This window comes from Xyrauchen texanus, chromosome 33 (assembly GCF_025860055.1).
Source record: "Xyrauchen texanus isolate HMW12.3.18 chromosome 33, RBS_HiC_50CHRs, whole genome shotgun sequence".
Taxonomy (NCBI): domain Eukaryota; kingdom Metazoa; phylum Chordata; class Actinopteri; order Cypriniformes; family Catostomidae; genus Xyrauchen; species Xyrauchen texanus.
The window spans coordinates 26,561,268-26,581,199 of record NC_068308.1 but is presented as its reverse complement, the minus strand read 5'-3'; positions in this window follow the sequence as shown (position 1 = coordinate 26,581,199).

Below are 19,932 nucleotides of genomic sequence, written 5' to 3'. Positions count from 1 at the left end.
TCGTGACATGGTCAAAATCACAGAGATCAAATTTTTCCCCATTCTGATGGTTGATGTGAACATTAACTGAAGCTCATGACCCATATCTGCATAATTTTATGCATTTCACTGCTGCCACATGATTGGCTGATCAGATAATCGCATGATTAAGCACTGTAGATGTACAGGTGTTCCTAAAATGTTATCAGTATGTGTATAGTAATTATGCTTCAGTTCCATATTAAAATTGTTAGGGATCAGTAGCATAACAGTTTTTTGAATACGTTGGTATTTCAGAATTTTGGCAGGAGGAAGTGCTAAATGTTGGATAGTAAGCCAAAGCAGTGAATGTACAAAAACTGGCCAATGGAGGCATTATGCATGTATGAGAGAAAGTAGGTGCACAATTGAAAGAGCACATGTTGACATAAGTTACATTAGTAATAGCTATGATTCCCAGTCAGATTACAAATCGGTGGGATCAGATGCTTTCTGATCAGTCAAATAATTTTTTTTTAAAAATTACTAAATGGTGTTTGGGTCATTATTGGCTGAATAAAATTCCAAAAGAATATCACATTTGTGGAGAATAAAAAAAGAATAATTTCAACAAAGCCAACAATTTCCTTCCACAGTGAAATAGCAAGGCAACAGGGGTGACTGAGGGAGGTTGATATGGCCAAGTGACGGGGGTGTCACCTGGGAAAGTGAATCACATTTGATGCTGTTACATGGACCAGCCCAACATCTTTGTTACCATGAAGAGAAACCAGTTCCACCAGGCTAGGTCCAATGAGGTTAGAGGTCAACAAAGTTTGAAAGGAGTGACAGGTTAACATGATATGTCAAGGCACTGTGAGAGTGAAAGGGTGAAAAGAGTTGCCATGGCAACAGTTCCCTAATCATTAAAAAAGAGAGCATGTAATGGAGGGCTTTTTACTGTACAATAGTCACATGATTTAAAGAGTCATTAATTGTGTATGAGAACTTGGCTGCTGGGAGATGCACTGACACAGATGGCACAAGAACTACAGTATTTGTACACCCCAACGCATACACCCTTGCAAGCAAGCAGACCACTGAAAATGGACCTCACTAACTTTGTAAGACATGTATGAAGCTTGAATGAGCATTGTAGCAGCATTCCAAGTAGTGGGATCTAAATCAAAGAGATAGCTCAGATGAGATGCATCTAAAGGTTTCAGAAGGATAAAACTATTTCTTACATCTAATTAAAACAAGTAGTTTTTGATAAAAATGTATGAAATTGTATATGTTCCAACCAACTCATTAGAGCTTCCAAAATTGCAACATTGAAGGCAGAAAAATCTGTTCTGTGCCAGAGGCAATTTGCTTGGCTTATAAACAGAGTTAACCCACTTCTTCCCTCAGTTTTTGTTCCAACCAAATTTCACAATGATTTACTGATATCAATGTTTCTCAGAGAGTGCAGTGGGCTCTTTAAACACATTGCATGTGTAATGCTTTCCTTCCTCTTGTATTATTCTCCTTGGCACACCATAAGAGTTTTGAGACCATTTTAGAAAGCTCTTTGTGGCTGATGTGTGTGAGCTTTTAGAGGAATATAATGTACTGTTTGCTCAGTTAATATGTGATGACTCATAGACTTAACTTAATAAACTCCATTTAAATGTTGGCCACCTAGTGAAGAATTGGGTCATTTTGAGGCAAGTCAATCAGAATTAATTTGCATCTGACCTATTCTTTAAGTTTAGTTGGAAGACACACAATGGTATAATAAAACACAAGTTCTGGAGGAGCTTAACCATCTTGGCCTGCCAATCATACCCCAAGAATATATAAGCAGCTGTTTCTCTCACAGCATTGACGATTCTTCCAGCATTCCTCCTATTACAATTATTATTAAAATTGACTTTTTCGAGCTCGAGCCCCTCCATTATGGACAGCACTCCAAATCTGTGTACCTTAATGCACTCCAGGACTAAATAATACCAGTGAACTTGTGAATGGTCTACTGCTGTTGTGCAGAATGTCAGTGTCAGACACTATTCACGTTAATTGCATCCCCCCTCCCCCCCCTGAGAGGATGTGCAGGAGGGGCAACACAAATGAAGATATTTTCCAATATATAGAAGCAAAATATAGCCATTGACATGTCTGCACAAGTTACATTAAATAATATGTTCATTATTTAAAAGTACTGCATTTCCATTGGTTGCTAGCTACTGTCAGTTTCTGTATTGAGCCTTTTAAAATCACAGTCAAAATTATTCAGCAGAATTGTTGTCGCTAAGCTACCAATGCCAAAAAAAGAAAAGAATTATCTACACTCAGTTTGTCATTATAGCAAAATATACAAAAGTTAGTTCCCAGACGCTACTCAGACGCTTTATTGTTTGTTTCACTCTGTTTGTGGTGTTCTAAATTAAAGTATAAGAGCAGCGCATATGTGTTAATAAGGAAGATGTGTCTTTTCATTTATCCCTGTGACATTAAGGATTTTAGCCAGCAGATTGCGACAAAAAAGTTGAGTTGAAGTTGTCAGTCAGCCAGCGGTTTCTTTGAAGTCATTGTAGTTTCCTCTCAGTCCAAGATCACTCAAATTATTACTATACTACATCTGGGAAATACAGTTAAACTAACAACATAAGGCTGAGAAAACACACATATGCTAACCTCATCCTATTGAATATCGGAGTGTCCACTTTTGGGGGGAGATGTAAATATACATTCAATATAGCGAAGGGGAGCTCGGTTTCTGTTGTGAATGATTTTTGCGCACTGCCACTGGCAATCACGGAATAGGAAGGAATACCCCCACTCGGATGGCTATTTTTACACAGAGAAAATAGGATGTATTATACCAAAATGAAATTATCTTCAGCAATCTGACTAACACTATACAACATCTGAGATAAACAGCTATAGCTTTACTGTTCATCTCTGCTTGGGAGTTGCGATAGATGCAGGTAATCACACACGCTCTATCGCTCACTCTCATAAAACACACACACACACACATCCTTATTTTCTCCAATAACTTTTAAGAAACAGCCCTAGCCATTGTTACTAGTTCAAAGGTTACATTTTGAACAAGTAACAGAGGCTTGTGCACATTTTATGAACTAGCAACAGCAGATCCTGATCATGGCGTAAGAAAGTAATTCCATCCACAAGTGCGTTTTTTGTGTCGGTCCTTCGTTTTTCCTATTTTTTTATGTACTTGTTAGTTTAACTGTTGAATGTAAGCACTATCGCATTTGCAGTCGTGCTGCATGACCCTATATCAGCATGGCGGTGATTACCTATGGCCGAATCACAGCCGTGCTAATATAAGGCCATACAGCACTCTTGCTCATGTAATATTGCTTTAATAAATCCAGACAAGAGTGATCAGGACCCCAGCGCAAAATAGAAAGCTTTATGTTGCGATTATGACTTTCTGACTATATCCTGCTTATTACACAGCTACTTACCAAAATTTTTTATAAATAAATGGACATGAAATATTGTTTTGAGCCAAAACTATTTAATTATGTAAGAAGAAACAGACTGCATAGTGATATGGGAGACACGAAACCAGCATAGAACAGCATGGAATTGTTTGCCTGCAGGACAAATGTAAATTAGTTCAGCAGTCATTATAAAAAATATTTGACGGCAAAATGCCACAATTAACTAGTCAGAATCCAGTATCCCAGAGAGCTGTAATGTTAATTTACCCCCAATATCACTGTAATAACAAACAATTTGTGTAATAAACAGTATGTGGTAATGCCTTGTAAGGTTGTTGTTGGATAGTGAAGGTGTAGCCAGACTCCACTACAGAAGAGAGTTGAACATTACATGAGTAATTAGCATCTCTTAAACACTCACTCTCCACCACACTGTCAACAGCACATCAGAATCAGTCTATAGATTTGTGAGGAGATTATAAACCAGTTGAACCATATAACTGATCAAAGCTGAAGCCTCTGTGGGATTTCTCTCATATATGTTGGAGATGTATTCTAGTTTATACATTTGTATTCACATAAACAACAGAGTAATGCTAAAGCATTATCAGAGTGTACTGTACCTAAACTGTGGCTTTTAAAAGTATTTGGACACTTAATACACACTATATTAAATATAAGTAATTGTATTAGATAACAAAATATCCAACCAGATGGAATGTATTTTAAAGAAAGGTAACACAAGCACACTTTTCAAGCAAAATATTTCACAAAAAGTTTGTTAGGTTATAGTGTTCAAAATGAAGACAAAATGTATTTGAACACTTTCTGGATGTTAAACTTAGTGGAACATGTCAAAAGTTAATGTGATTATCTACACCTGTGGTTGACATCTTAGACATCTGTGTGAACTTGAGGGGAACAGAGTTTATACATACCAAATTACCAGTTGGTTAAAAGTACTGCAAAACACAAACAATTAAAAAAACAAAAAAAACAAAGGTCTAGCATTATTAGTTTGCAGATGCTATTTGGTTTAATATTTTGTTTCTAATGCAATGATATTCATACACTTTTCAGTGCGATTAAGTATCAAAATAGTTTTTGGTCACTGTAAGCACTTACAGTATATTAAGAATAGTTAATAAACCTACCATTTGTTACACCAACAAAGGTAATTTTAAGGGTCACATCAGGTAGAAATAGCTCTGGAAATAGAAACAACGGCACATTTTCATATTTACAGTGTAGGCAGCAAATGTATTGAAATACCTGCACAAACAAAATATGCATTAGCCAAAATTACAGAACTTGGCATAAGTACAATATTTTCCTAGCTAGGATTTCCTAGCTTTCTCATGACTGGGATCATGTTGGTTGTGGGCAATCATTCCAACACAAATTCTACTGCCCTCACTTCAAGGCCTGTGTCGAAAGCCTACGGCTCAGCTCTGCTAATTAAATTAGTCTCAACCTCAGAGCATGCAGAGAGGCAATAAGAGAACATTAGTTATTTTACCTTGACGCCTGCACCTCCTGTCTCTCCCTACATATTTTTAATTTGGACGATGGATAAAGTGAACAAAACAGTTGATTTTTAACACAGTATCTGACAGATACAAGAGGAGGGTCAGCTCACATTTTTACCATCAGCAGCACTATAATGTATTTGATGAGTCATGGATCAGGATGAACAGTTGTTAGATTATCCAGGAAAGAAAGCTGAGCAAACACAAGGTCAGTCACAAGGTTCACTACTGTAAATGTAACTGCATTACTTCCTGTTCTCTGGTAGTACCCACTGTGTTCTGCATGTGCCCATCAGCTTGGTTCAATTCATCCAATGCAAGAAACATGTCTAGTTACCTTTGCAAGTCCAGCATGTAGTTAAAAGGGATCTGCTGTCAGAATCTATCATTAGACATGTCTTATGAGATCAGTCATATAAATCTCTACATCGCTCCCTATCTGTATCCACTTGCTCCTGCCTGCACATTTATATGCTGTTTGTAAATGCAAACACATTTCTAGGTCAGCAAAGAAAGTCAGTATAAGTTTTCCGACATTAGCATTATCAAAATCTGGTCTGTGTTCTGGTTTAAAAATCACCACACAGATTGTGTACGCTTTAGTGTGTACATATATGTTATGTTATGCATGAAAAAACATGAATTCTCTCTTTTTTGACTGTCTCCAAAAGAGCAATGGGGTGGTGGGAAGTTGTAAGGGGAGAAAAAGACAATAAAAGTAAATTTCTCATTGTCATTTTCCCTTATAGAGATGATATCAGTGTTTCACAGCCCATGCTCACGGTTCCAATGAGGCAATTACTGTAGCATCCTCAATGCTATAGCTCAGTCTTTCAGGTGGTTGTTCTTGTGCCCATTAACACAAAACATTTGCTATTATAATATCCAACAGCCACCTGTGCTCAGTCTAGTTGGTGTGAATAGATCATATCCTTTGATACACTTCGGCTGTGTCTGAAAGCTGAAAAATGCTGCCTTTGGCTGGCAGTATATGGAGGTAGGAAGGCGTCAAGGCATGTTCGAATCCAATGGTTGCATAACACTCTGTCTGCCAAGATGTCTTCATTTGGTTTGTTTTTTGAATGCAACGTGATATTCCTATGATATTCCACAATCCTGTGTGTGTGGTAAAAATTGAAAGGACCTCTTGAAAGGAGTAAATTTGTTATTTTTAAAGTATGGGCAATTGGGCATGTGTGGGCTCTAGTTTCCATATAAAATGTCCACAGAGTGACGTCAAAAGAGAGTAGTATATTTATTTGTAAATTAGGTAATTAAGTAAACAGGAATGCATATTAACTCAATACACTCTAATCCTAATCCTAACCCCAAACCGCAACCAACAAATTGCGCTCACCGTTGTTTATGTGTACGATTACATCCTGGTTGTAACAAAACCATAACCCATGTCTTGGAGGATAGAGGAAAATGTATTTGCTTTTTAATTAATGCAAAAATGTCTGATGGGGGATGGCAGTTGCCAGTAATTTGGCAAATGGGGTTGATTTAAGGGTACATGAACATTCAGAAGCTGAAAATGTTTAGTTGGTAGTCACTACATTTGCTTGGTTTTGCCTTAAGCTTCCTTGAATTTTATTATATCATTCTTACATTCATCAACATTTGCAGTTTTTATGCCTGCTGACATCCGTCTAATGAGTAGTGTCTTGTGCTTTACTGCCCTTCCCTCGCCAGAGAATGTTCTTAACCCACCAGCTAGAATGAGAGAGCGAAATGTACAGTATCCATGGATACAGGCCTCCATGTTTGGGCCCCCTGGCCCTTCATATATGCATTTGCTGTCTGTCCATGGAGCTGAGATTGTTTAAATGTGCATGTGCATGTATTCGGTATGTGCTTTTGCCGGACAGCCGAGTAGATGTCCTAGATTTACAGCTTGCCAAAGAACACCACTCCCTATGTGGGAGCAGTGTTCTCTGAAGCGTACTAGCCCTGAGAAACGCACCATGCCTTTCATCATTCACACACATTGCTCTCAATCCCTTGATGTTCCTTCCTTTCTTTTATCATGGTCATTCTAACAAGTGCCTCATTTTGCATTTATGAACATGTGATAAATTAAAAAGAGGTTGATGTTATCAGTAATACATAGAGTAATAAAGTAATAAATAAAAATATTTTATCAAATGGATATTCACCCAAACATTTACATTCTGTCATCCTTTACTCACCCCTGTATTTTTACAAACCTGTATGACTTACTTTATTTTTTAATGGAACAAAAATGAGATGTTAGGCTGAATGACAGTCCCCATTTCTTTTTGGTGAACTATCCCTTTAACCCTATTCCATCATGTTCAATTAATTTGTTCAATGAATTTGCACTGTTATAGTATAATGCAGGTCTCACATTCAGCTGTGGCCTAACTGTGTACTGAAAGAAAATAAATATTATGCATTTCATCACAAATGTAAAGTAAAATGTGAGCTATGTGACATTTACAGCCCCAAATACTACAATAGGCATTTGCAATGCATTGCAGTTATATATCTTAAAGATTCTGAAAATGTACATGCATAATAGTTATTCTTTTGCATTTGCACACCTCTTCTCATAAAAACTAGGAGATGAATATTCATGAAGACCCTTAGGGATTGATCGCTGCCTTGCTGCATGTCTGAAAACTAAAAATAAAATGAAAAAATATACAAATGTGCTGGAACGGAGTTCTAAACCTCATTTGAACCCTGTATGCTATGGTCTTGTAGAATCATATTTCACATTCCTCCATGTCTGCACCTCAGAATCCATAAAACAGATTAAATGCATCAGTCAAAATCTATTCGCACTGAAAACTTGTCTCTTGCCAAAGTTTGCCCAATTGGAAATTATTTAAAGACCCCGTGAAATCAAAATAGATTTATGTGGCTTTGAGGTCATCTGTATTCTAATGTACTCCGAAACATTGGCAAATTCAATTACCTGATTTAAAAACATTTTGTTGATGTAGTGACACTAGGGGTTGCCCTTGAGAGCCCCAAACACCTCTAATCTTTGAGAAAAGGCCAATGAGAATTGGAGAGCCTCTGTTTGGAGACAATGTTCCCTTCCACTGTGCCGTGGTGGGTAGCTATGTTGGCCACATATACCTTCAAGGTGGAGGGGGACAGCCGTCCCTCCAGCATCTCCTGCAGGAAGGAAAGCACTGATCTGACTGCACATCTCTGGGGGTCTTCGGCTCGGGAATAACACCACCTCCTTCCCTGAGAGAGGAGGTCCCTCTAGGGGAATTTGCCAAGGTGGTGCTGTCGTGAGGAGCATGAGGTCCGAGAACCAAGTCTGTGTGGGCCAATATGGGGCCACGAGGGTGACTCATTTCTCGTCCTTCCTGACCTTGCACAGGGTCTGTGCAAGTAGCCTCACTATTTTTACAGCCCATATTTGCACAGACTCCGGGGGCTAGCTGTGTGCCAGCGCATCTGTCCCAAGGGGGGCTCCTCTCAGGGAACACTAGAGAGGGCAGTGGGAGGATTCCCAGGAAGTGAACCGGTCTACCTGTGCTTTGCCGAATCGACAAATCAGCTGGACGACTTGGGGGTGGAGACTCCACTCTCTGCTGAGCATTGCCTGCCACGATAGCACGTCCGCTGTGGCATTGAGGCTGCCTGGGATGTGAGTGGCCTGCAGCGACCTCAGCAGTTGCTGAAAGCAGAGGAGGAGATGGCGGGCGAGCTGCGACATGCGAAGAGAGCGTACGCAGCCTTGGCAATTTATATACACTACTGTCGCTGTTTTGTCTGACCGGACCAACACATGCTTGCCCCGGATCAATGGCAATAGCTTCTGTAGGGTGAGCAGTACAGCCAGCAACTCTAGGTAGTTGGTCCTGTACAGGAGCCAGCGGCTGCGTGCGCATTGCACACAGTGCCCCAGCCCGAATTAGAGGTGTCTGTGGTGACCAGGACATGTCTGGACACCTTCTGTAGGGGTACACCTGCTTGCAAAAAATCGAGTCTAAAGCCAGTGCTGAAGCGGTCTAATATGCATCAACCCGAGCGGCGTGACCACCGCAGAGGATGCCATATGCCCCAGGAGCCTCTGAAAGTGTTTCAGTGGAACCGCTGTCCTCTGCTTGAATGACTTCAGGCAGTTCAGCACCGACTGCGTATGCTCGTTGGTGAGGTGCGCTATCAACGAGACTGAGTCTAACTACATGCCAAGAAAAGAGATGCTCTGTGACCTTCATGAAGACACAAGGAGACAGGGACAGGCTGAAGGGGAGGACCTTGTACTGATACGCCCGGCTGTCGAAAGCAAACCATAGGAAGGGTCGGTTGTAAAACCGAGACATGAAAGTACGCACCCTTCAGGTCTAATGCCGCAAACCAATCTTGATGCCGGACGCAAGCCAAAATGCATTTCTGCATCAGCATCTTGAACGGGAGTATGTGGCATGGTTCAGAACTTGCAGGTCCAAGATTTGCCTCAACCCACCGCCTTTCTTTGGCACGATGAAGTAAGGACTGAAGAACCCTTGACTCATCTCAGCTAGAGGTACAGGCTCTATTGCGCCCTTGAGCAGAAGGGTCGCATTCTCTGCATGCAGGGTGGTGGCGTTCTCGTGAAGCGGACACTGACCACAGACCGCTGAACTGGGCCAAGCGCCTGATGAACTGATGAATCGCGTTGCCAAGTCGGATGGTCCTTGCCAGCCACCGCAATGGGTTGGAAAGTGCTAGCGATCTCCAGGTGAGGGCCATTAAGGGGACGAACACGTCTGACATACCTGGGGGTGGGGCCTCGCAGGCAATGCCATGTCAAGGAGCGCTGCTTTGTCCCGAGATGGCTCCGCTGAGGAGAACCTCAAAGTACTTAACTTGCAGTACTTAACTTGCTCTGCATTCCTTGCATAGTTTGGGTTAGCGACAGAGGAGGAAGGCCTCTTGGGCCATCCTCGAGACTCAACACAACCGGCTGGCCATGGTTGTAGGTGTGGTGCGGCTGTGAGCGGCACCCCGAATCTAGGAACCAATCATCTAGCTGCGAGGGCTCAGGGGAGGGTGGAAGGTTCCAGTCCAACCTGACACTCATGGCGGCCCGGGCAAGCATGACGATCAGCTCTGCATCGGCCTCAGACTGGCCGGGCAGACACGAAGGTGGCAGCCCAGTCGATGCCTCGCCTTCCGACATCCCCAGTGCGCTCGCCGATGCAGCGCTCGAGGACTCATCCTGCTAACGATCCCCGAAAGAGAAGTTAAGCTGGCCATGAGATGAGCTGGTCTCTTCTCGGAACTCGATGGGGGCAGACGAGCATGCTGGGGAAAATGAGATCCGTGGGGAATTACCCGGCGAGACCGTGCCCATTGAACTCCCCAAATCGCCTCCAGCCCCAGCCGGTTTGGCCTTGTACCCATAGGTAGAATGCTGCCGTGGGGGGGCTCGAGTGGCTTTCCCCCAGAAGAAGGAAAGCCGCAACAGCAACATTTTTGTTCAATCAAATGCTCTCTATAATGAGCATGTCCCTCCCCCTTATACCACATGCAACTATCAAGTAGCAAATCATAGTTCATGCCTGATCCTGCACAGTGTCCCTTCTAAACTTCCTTTTTCATTAAGAAATATGAGGTCAACACAGGAAAAAAATAAACTTGTCAACCGAATCCACAGTGTATTTAATGCATTGTGTCCATTAAATCTAACTCTACTGCTCCTTATGTCTTAAATACCTTATTGCATAATTGATAAAATTTTCTTATACATATCAACTATGTAAAACATATGAAAAAACCTAGGCAATTCTGCTCAAATATGCATTGGTTGGAAGCTGTGAAATAAAGCTGGCTATCAAAATGTTTATCAAAACATGTTTTTAGACAAATGCAAATTTAGACAACATCATCCACTTTTAAACATCAACTATAAGAGTGTATGGTCATGCTGGAAAAATCAATAATAAAACATTGTATATACACAAGCTTTATTTATATGACCTCATCAAGAATTCCATTCTCTGCTATACACTCCAGATAGCTCACAAGCAACCACATCTCTGGATATACATAAGCTTCATTCTTGCATACAAATGCTGGAAGTTTTGCTTAACTGGCACATTCCTTTGCATCTCTATGTAGACAGAATATAAAATGACTTCTGCTCATGTGATCTGAAAATAGAGTGGAGGGGCAGGGTTTTTATGAGAGGGTAAAAAGGATAAAAGAGGAAAATGATCCATGTTGTACAGCATTTGACCTTCCTGTTCCTGTCCCTTATTGCTCCAGGTGCCGACAGAACGTCCTGGCTCTGTTTTCTTACTTGCTAAATGTGCTCATTGACTCAGGGAGTTGGAAGAGTGGGTTAGGGGACTGGAGAGCGACTCATCTGTGCAGTTCGTGCTATTACTCAGTGACATAATGCACTATGGCTGCACCTCTCAGTGTTCTGCTGAGCCAAATAAATAAATAAATAAAAGGCAAATGCTCAAACATTACATGTGCTTCACAAATTCCCTCTGGATGATTTGTTATCTATGAATCCAGTCTTTTTTCTTGTTTATGAAGGTTGTACTACTTGTAAATCAGTACAACGGGTTTTGTTTCAGGAACCAGATTTTACATTGGTCATCAGATGGCATCCAAACACTGTACCAGAGAGTGATATAAACTGTGGTGGGCAAAAAAGAGGGAGAAGGCTGGGTAAAAGTTATCCCATTGACTACAAAACAAATAATATATTTAAATTAAAGCATACGGAGTGTCGACAATTAGGGTGTAATGTACAGTTAAATTAGTCAATGTAATCTAAAACAATCAATGCCCAGTCTAACTATTGAACACACTCAAATCAATATGCATACTAGTACATAAACATTTATACTTTTACACATCTCTCCCCAATAACATGATTGATATTAAAAGGTTGTCTTTAATTTCACTGTATGACTAGTCACCTTTATGTTTTCACAACAAAAAATCAAGCAAGCTAAGCTAACAACTACTTTACAGACAAATGAGCCAAGCTAAGCGAAGCAGAAAGCTAAACTTTGGAGAAAGTAATTACACTAGAAGCTACATTAAAAAGTAAGTACAAAAATGTATCATATAATAATCTCACCAAAGTGGCATTCAACTGATCACAAAGTATAGTCAGGACATTACTGATGTAAAAAAAAACAACACCATCACTATTTGAAAAAAGTGTTTTTTGACCAAATCTACACAGGCCCCATTTCCAGCAGCCATCACTCCAACACCTTATCCTTGAGTAATTGTCACGATCCCTTGTTGTCTGTCCCGTGTTTTCTATTTCACTGATCATGTTCCATGTCACGTTTTCCTTGTTGTCCGCCCCGTGTTTCACTTGTCTATTGTCATGCACTACATTTCCCATAGTTCCCTGCCTTCATCACTGCCCATGCACTTCATTGTTCTCACCTGTATGTCGTTTAGTCATTAGTGTGTCTGTGTATTTAAACCCTGTTTGTTCCTCTATCCCTTGTCGTTTGCTTAGGTTTGTAGATGGTATGTGTATGTTCTTGTTATCTTTGCCACCCGTGGATGTTTCCCCAGCCTGTGTTCTTTTATGTCTTTCATGTTCTTGTTTTATTTTCCCGTTGTGGACGTTTGATTTGTTCCAGTGGTTGTCTAGTTATTTTTAAAACAATAAAACCTAACCGCACTTCGATCCAAACCCCTCGTCTGACCTCATCTGCCTTCCTGCTCAGCATAACAGTAATCATGCTAAATTGCTAATTTGGTACTAGAAAATCATTTGCCATTATATCAAACACAGCTGAAAGCTATTTGGTTCGTTAAATAAACTTTACGTCGTGTTTGTTTTTGAGTCACCACAGTATGCAATAGTTTGCCAAAAATGACAAAGAAAAGAAACAGCTTTCTCTAGAAACTTGTCAGTCAGTCATTGTTTTGAGGAATGAAGAAGGCTATACAATGCTTGAAATTGCTAAAAAGATTTCATACAAAAGTGTACACTACAGTCTTCAAAGACAAAGGACAACTGGCTCTAACAAGGACAGAGATGTGGAAGGCCAGATGTACAACTAAACAAGAGAATAAGTACATCAGAGCCTCTAGTTTGGGAAATAAAAACCTCACATGTCCTCAGCTGACAGCTTCATTAAATTCTACCTGCTCAACACCAGTTTCATGTACAAAAGTAAAGAGAATACTCAGGGGTGGAAAATAGTGTTTTCGATCATAACCCCATTGAGCTTTTGTGGGATCAGCTAGACTATAAGGTGTGTGAGAAGTACCCGACAAGACACATCTATGTAAAGTGCTACAGGAAGCATGGGGTGAAATGTCACCTGAGTCTCTGGACAAAATAACAGCTAGAATGCCAAGGATCTGAAAAGCTGTCATTGCTGCACGTGAAGGATGTTTTGATGAGAACTCTTTGAAGTAGTTTAAGAAGTTCTGACATTTTGTTTCAAACTGTAATAGAACATTTTCACGTTATTAATGGCCCTACTATACATTGTGATCAGTTGAATGCCACTTTGGTGAAAAGTAACAATTTCTTTCCATAACAGCAAAAGCTGTACATTATTCAAAAATGTTGGCATACATACATATACAGTATATACACTCACCGTCCACTTTTTTTACACCTGCACATCTATATATTCATGTGCTTATCTAATCAGTCAATCGTGTTGCAGCATTGTAATGTGTAAAATCATGCAGATATGGGTCAGGAGCTTCAGTTAATATTCACATCAACCATCAGCATGGGGACAAAATGTGATCTTAGTGATTTAGACTGTGGCATGATTGTTGGTGCCAAACGGGCTGGTTTGAGTATTTCTGAAACTACTGATCTCCTGGGATTTTTACGCAAAACAATCTCTAGAGTGTATAGACAATTTTGTGAAAAACGAAAACATCCAGTGAGCAGCAGTTCCTTGTCTGTCGCTCACTCTACGTGTCGAATGCAGTGACACTAGGGGTCTTTCTTGAAGGCCTCAATTACTTCTGAACTTGAGAAAATGCCAATGAGAAATTGGCAGACAGAATTTACATATCCCTCCCAAAATGAGGGAACCGGCTTCCTCACTCCTCTGCTCTCACTACCCTCGATGGCAGAGTCGTGTCCCCCTGTGGCTACTCGCCGAGGGCGTCCCCCTGTGGCTTCTAAACAACAGGCAGCAACGCTTCAACCCTGGAATCTCAGCCCCAGCGTAGAGCTCCCCTCAGGAAGCTGACGCCCCCATCTCACGAACCATCACCGGGACCCAGAAGGCTCCCAAGCATTCCTGAGATGATTAAACCAAGGAGTGAGATGGCCGCTACGGAGTTGGTATCTGGACCACTCCATCCCCCGGGGGAGGGCCGGGAGGGAAATCTCTTGCTGAGTTGACTCAGTCTTAACGACAGTGCGCCTCACAAGTGAGCACATGCAGCCAGCACTGAACTGCCTAAGTTCGCTCAGACAAGGCATAGCGGTTCCACTACGGTGGTTCGAGAGGCTCCTGGGGCATATGACTTCCTCAACGGTAGCCATGCTCCTCAGGTTGATGTGTATGAGATCGCTTCAGCACTGGCTTCAGACTCGAGTCCTGAGATGGGCATGGTGCCGCGGCACATACCGTGTTTTCATCACCTCTTTCTGCAGCCTGGACAGGACTGCGCCTACGTTGGCACGTCAGCTGCCTAGAGTTGTTGGCTGTACTTCTTTCCCCGCAGAGGTCTCTACCACTGATCCAGGGAAAGCACGTCTTGATCCGTTCAGACTGCACCACAACGGTGGCTTACTTAAGTCGGCAAGATAGGTCACATGTCACAACTTGCCCACCATCTCCTCCTTTGGAGTCAGCAGCGACTCAGGTCGCTACATGCCACTCATATCGTGGGCAGCCTCAACACGGCAGCGGACGCACTGTCGCGATAGGGTACGTTCAGTGGAGAGTGGAGACTCCACCCCCAGGTGGTCCAGCTGATTTGGGAGCGGTTTGGCAAAGCACAGGTGGCCCTGTTTGCTTCCCACGAGACCTCACCCTGCCCGCTCTGGTACTCCATAATAGAGGCTTCGCTTGGGACAGATGCGCTGGCACACAGCTGGCCCCTGGGGCTGAGCAAATGCGCATTTCCCCCAGTGAGCCTACTTGCACAAGTGCTGTGCAAGGCCAGGGAGGACAAGGAACAAGTCACCATAGTGGCCCCCTATTGACCCACTCGGACTTGGTTCTTGGATCTCATGCTCCTCGCGACAGTACCTCCCTGGCGAATTGCCCTGAGAAGGGACCTTCTTTCTCAGGGACGGGGCACCCTCTGGGATCAGCGCCCAGGCCTCTGGAACCTCCATGTCTGGCCCTTGGAAGGGCTGCGGAAGATCCAAGTGGCCAACCACCTGCTGTCGTAGACACGATCAACCAAGCCAGAGCTCCCTCTACAGCTTTACAGGCATCTTTATGCCCCGAAGTGGCGCTTGTTCACGAATTGGGGTTCTTCCCGATCTGAAGACCCACAGAGATGTGCAGTCGGGTCAGTGTTCTCATGTCTGCAGGAGAGGCTGGAGGGGAAGCTGTCCCCCTCCACCTTGAAGGTCTATGTAGCCGCCATGTCGATTCACCACAATGCAGTGGACGGCAAGTCCTTAGGGAAGCACGACCTGATCATCAGTTTCCTTAGAGGTGCCTGGAGGCTGAACTCTCCCAGGCCATGCCTGTTCCCCTCACGGATCTCTCCATGGTCCTTTTGGGCCTTCAGAGACCCCTCTTCGAGCTACTGGAGTCAGTTGAGGTTAGAGCCCTCTCCTTGAAGACAGCCCTCCTGGTTGCACTCGCTTCCATCAAGAGGGTTGGGGACTTGCGAGCGTTCTGTGTCAGTGACACTTGCCTGGAGTCCGGTCCAGCAGATGCTCACGTCATCCTAAGACCTTGACTGAGCTACGTGCCTAATGTTCCAACGACTCCCTCAGAGATGAATGTGAATCTGCAAGTGAAACTGCCCCAGGAGGAGGCAGACCCAGACTTATCATTGCTGTGTCCTGTGCATGCTTTGCGTACCTATGTGGACCGCATGCAGAGCTTTAGATTTTCTGAGCAGCTCTTTGTTTGCTGTGGTAGACAGCTGAAAGGGGCGCTGTCTCCAACAGAGTTTTCCCACTGGGTCGTCAACGCCATGGCTGGCCTACGCCATCAGACCCAGGCCGTGTCCGCCCCCTTGCGGGTTCGAGCACACTCTATGAGCAGTATGGCATTCTCATGGGCACTGCCAACAGCACCTCCCTAGCAGACATCTGCTCCCAATACCTTTATGAGATTCTACAATCTAAGGGTTGAGTCGGTCTCGTCCCATGTTTTCTCAGGTCTGAGCACGTAGAACTCGGTAATGCAGAACGGCTGATCGGGTGTTCAGCTTGCACATAGCGCCCTTCTCCTTCACTGAGGCGAACACATACACTCTTTCTCCCAGAAGAGTCCACTAATCTCAAGCTCCCTGGATGTCTTTCTTCCCTAGCCCTCTGGTCCGTGAATTCAGAGGACGAATTCCCCACCAGACCCACTACGGGTACTAACTAATCTGTACTGGAATTTGTGCTCCACAGGGTTTGGCCATCACGAATTAATCCCCTTGCATGTATTTTCCTCGGTACGGTCCCCCTGCTGGTGAACCCACGAGCCCATCCACTTCAAGGTTCAAATGTGTTGTGCATTCAGAGATTATATTTTGCTCACTACAATTGTACAGAGCAGCTATCTGAGTTACTGTAGCCTTTCTGTCAGCTCCAACCAGTCTGGCCATTCTCTGTTGACCTCTCTCATCAACAAGTGGTTTTTATCCACAGAACTGCCGCTCACTGGTTGTTTTTTGTTTTTAGCACCATTCTTTATACGCTCAAGAGACTGTTGCGAGTGCAGATCCCAGGTGATCAGCAGTTGCAGATATACTCAAACTATCCCGTCTGGCACCAAAAATCATGACACATTTTTCCCCTATTCTGATGGTTGATATGAACATTAACTGAAGCTCCTGACCCATTTCTGAATGATTTTATACATTACACTGCTGCCACACGATTGGCTAATTAGATAATCGCATGAAAAAGTAGATGAAACATGAACATTTACAGATATACCTAATAAAGTGGCCAGTGAGTGTGTGTAAATATTATAAATTACATTATAAAAATAGTGTCATTCACATTACTAGTTGGTTTCTTTGCTTTCAAAAAAGTAACCATCTGTGGTGATTCCAATACCATGTTACAGTGATAATATTAGTTGGTACCATAGTACTTTATATACACTGGTACTTTATTACTTTTTTATAATTTTATATACAGAACCTAGGCCTATGGTATTTACACTCCAAGATACTTCAAAGAGTACAATAGTACTACCACAGTATGAGTATGTCATGATTCTTTTCGGTACTTTGTGATTTTGTGTACTCTTTTGAGACTGTTTTGGTCAGAAAATGTAGTTACCTGCTGTACAGAATCATTCAAAAGCTGTACACGAAGGTGTTGAACTAACTCAAGGAGTTAGCTGAACTTACATATTTGTCACTGGCAAACGACTGGCGAATGCAGCTAACTTTTTAATCTCTGTGTTTTGAAGTAGATTATGTTCAAATGAAAAAACATAATTTGAAGTAGAAAACTTCAAATGAATAAGCAACAATTCGCAAACCAATTCAGACCATTTTGCTAACCCAAAACAACTAAAATAATCTATTCTGCAGCCAACAGAAAATACCAGACTGACGATTTCTGATATATTGTAAGGGAAAGTGTAACCATCTAATGGTTATAATCGCAAACTTTTGGTGTTACATTCATGAATATCATATATCAAATCAAAAGAATGGATTTTCAAAATGTTAATATTTTGTCTTTATTATTTTAACATTTGTATCATCCAATGTTAGCTATAGCCTACAGCACAAATTTACATCTATGTAGCCTCAGCATTAAAGGCAGCTGATTAAACAGGTTTTGGACTGAGAAAAGGTACAGTTAGAGAGAGAGGGTGTTTATTTGTATTATTTATTTTTATATTTGTTAAATTGTTAAACTAAATAGATTATAGATTAAATAGACTATAGCTTAATATGTAGTTCTGTTTTTATACAACCTCTGCTGTGGCAATATTGTATTTTTTACAGTCATGCCAATAAAGCCACTTTGAATTGAATAGAGAGAGAGAGAGAGAGAGAGAGAGAGAGAGAGAGAGAGAGAGAGAGAGAGAGAGAGAGAGAGAACCGCTGTGATGTCTACTTTGATCTCAGTCTTTTCAAATGTTCACATAACAGCGCCACCAAGTGATACGGTTAATAAGAATATAAACGAATGTTACGTGATAAACAAAATTTTAAATTTCGTTGACAAAAAATCTTAAGGTCAGATGATCAAGGTGGAAATCAAAGGCAAAAATCAGAGCCACCACCTCGTAGCACCCGTCCTGACACACAGAGCAGGAGCTCTAGAGTACAGGTAGTGCGTCCAGTAGAGGGGATTAATGAAGATGATAGAGATAAGAAAGGTAAGCAGAGAAAAACTTGAAGGCAGACAAATCCACAAATATTCAGCTTTCACCCAAATTTTTTTATTTCCCTTAAACTTTAATTTTACATGCACAGTGAGACATAAAGTATCTTACAACATTAGAAATCATGAAAAACTTGAAGCACAAATATTGGGGCTCTGCAGTTGAAGCTCCGTATCTAAATGCACATTATTTTACACCAAAAAAAAAGTCATTGTAAATGTCAGGAACGTCTTGAGTTAATCTACATGCTGAGATGACAGTTTTAAAATATCTGGTGTATATGGCATTTAGCATTTAGAGAGAGTGCATGAATTGAACTAGAGTAATGAGAACAAATCATCTGATTTATTTATTTATTTATTGGCAGGATCAACACTGACAGCAACTAACCTAAAGTAAACACTGCTGTGACAGATGTATTGCCGAGGGTTGCATTCTACACTAATTTAGCTCTGGATTAAGCAAATTATACAAATGTACAGAGAACTGTACTCACCAGTAAGGGGCAGTATACTCTAAGAAGCCACTACCAAGGATTTCGTTACATGGTTGGGCAAGGGTTTACTAACATTCACTAATTCACTTTTACCATGTCTGCTTTTTTAAAGTACACAAAAACCTGACAGACCCTTGTCAAAATATTGCAAAAACCTTTTCGGACAATAGTGCTTTCTGTTAAGTGAACTAGAGAACAACAAAGGCTCTTACACCATAAGGTGAAACAGGTCCAATTGACAAAATTCTAGCTTTTAGATTCAGATTAAATCAATTAAAATAAATAAATAAATAAAACATGGATTCTCTTAAACAATTCTGGAAAACAAAGCTACATGGCTTGCTGTCTCTTTAACAACACTGTATGGAACTTTCATGCAAGATAAAAATAAGAGTAATAATAATAACAATAATAATAATAATAATAATAATAAAACATTTTCTAATAATAAAACATTTTCAAACATCATTTGCAATATTCAGCAAATATATACCAAAACAAAAAGCTTCTTGGCAAATTTAGATTGTCTTTGTTGTTCATAACATCAGTGCAACATGAGGACAAAACAATATTTGAAAAGCTTAGTATGTAATAAGTGTGAAATTCACAGTTAAAGGAAACAATTACACACAGAGGTCAGGTGAATAACATGTTCCAGAAGAGGTAAAAAAAAAAAAAAAAAAAAAGGAAATTCTCTATGAAATATTAATAACGGAATATACACTGTGCTGACAGTGGAAAACTAATATACTGTAGCAGGCTATATACAAACAACAGCAGTTCAGACATCAACAATGCATACAAATCAGTTAAGAGGTATTTTAAAATGTCAGTGTTGAATGTGACATTAGCAAAGGTACACATCAATGTATAATTTATTCTTAATGAATAGACATTGCTAAAAATAGTCTGCTATCAAAAATACTGTAGTGCAGTTCTTAATGGCTTCTACTTTAACAAGGTCAGATTTAAACTTTTTATAAACACAAAAATAAATACAACAATATACAGCAGAATAA